General features: G+C 31.9%; 1 non-coding gene across 1 annotated transcript; it reads right to left on the reverse strand.

Moving 5' to 3' along the window:
• Nucleotides 1-780: 780 nt before the first annotated feature.
• LOC149511890 (small nucleolar RNA R71) lies at nucleotides 781-887 on the reverse strand. Its single transcript, XR_016333433.1, has one exon. It is a non-coding gene; the product is annotated as a small nucleolar RNA R71 (small nucleolar RNA).
• Nucleotides 888-1,656: the final 769 nt, after the last annotated feature.

Consider the following 1,656-nt stretch of genomic DNA (forward strand, 5'->3'; position numbering starts at 1 on the left):
TTTAGATATAAGAATTAAGGTTTCGTCTTTGGTACTTAAACAACAACCCAACATTACATTATATAATCCCTGAGGAAACGATATTGAAATACTTTCTTTTATAAATTGATTTGTACACTTGTAGGTTATACGAAAAATAACAATCAAGTTTTTGGCATTATTACTAAGGATTATAGTTGTGTTTTCAATATTAATAAAAAATTCTTAATTTTTTATCATCTAAATATTTTCTTTTATTTATTTACTTTTCTTTTGCTTTTCTTTGATTTTTTCTTACTTACATGCATAGATCCAAAAGTGGTGACTTAGCTCCTATTCATTAAGATATTGAAAGACCCCTTAGAAAAAGAAAAAAAAAAAAGCAATAAGCACCACATACACCAACACCCATGGGTAATGCAAACAATAAAGGGCAAAGAACCTTAAGGGACTACACAGTTCCCAATGCAGATAGTTTTCAACCATCAATTAGAAGGCCAGCTATTCAAGCCAATAAGTTTGAGATAAAGTTATCAATTATACAAATGGTCTAAACTTCTATGCAGTTTGGAGGGTTACCAACTGATGATCCAAATCTTCACCTTTCTAACTTATTGAATTATGTGACACTTTTCATTATAATGGTGTTTTTGATGAATCAATTAGACTAAGAGTATTTCTTTTTTCTTTCAAGGACAAGGCAAAAAGTTGGTTGTTATCACTACCATTTGGTTCAATCATAACATGGGATGATTTGGTCCAAAAGCTTCCAGTAAAGTTTTTCCCACTAACAAAATAGCAAAACTAATGAATAAGATCACCACCTTTCTACAAACAGATGGTGAAACATTATATGATGGATGGGAAATATTTAAAGAGTTGCTAGGAAAATTCCCACACCATGGATTATCTTAATGGCTTCAAATCTAGATCTTTACAATGGTCTCACACCACCCATAAGAACTACTTTAGATTCAACTACTAGAGGGACAATTATAAGCAAGACTCTTAAGGGAGAAAATGAGCTTATTGAAAAAATTACTGCTAACAACTACCAATGAAGCATGGAAAAAAAGGTTAGTAAAAAGTCTGCTAGTTTATTTAAAGTTGATGCTATACTTTAATAAATTCCTAACTAACTACCCTTACCCAAAAGATTGAAGCCTTAGGAAACCAACCTAAGCCAACCATGTGAATGTTATACAAAGCCCTTTTATCTCTTATAACATTTGTGAAGGACCCCATTCCATTGAAATATGCTAGTTTAGGGTAAAATCAGTCCAATACATCCAACAAACCAAGCCAAACAATAACCCCTATAGCAATACCTATAACTTTAGATGATGAAACCACCCAAACTTTTCTTGGAACCAATCAAATTACCAATCCACCAATAACCAAAACAACCATTATGGCCACAATTCACCAAATTACAACCCATCATAAGAAAAAAAAAAACTCATTTTTAAAGACATCTTGATCTAACTAATGCAAGCTAACAATGCCAATATCCAAAGTCAAGATGCATTCATCAGGAACTTAAAAAACCAAATAAGTCAACTTGTCCAAGCTATAACCAATCACCCTGTAGGCACATTACCTAACAATATGAAATCTAACCCTAAAAGACAAGGCAAAGAAGAATGTAATGCAATTTATTCTTTGAAAGATGTTAGG

This window comes from Durio zibethinus, chromosome 24 (assembly GCF_047325235.1).
Source record: "Durio zibethinus cultivar Kanyao isolate XHJ-2024 chromosome 24, ASM4732523v1, whole genome shotgun sequence".
In the NCBI taxonomy this organism is placed as follows: Eukaryota; Viridiplantae; Streptophyta; class Magnoliopsida; order Malvales; family Malvaceae; genus Durio; species Durio zibethinus.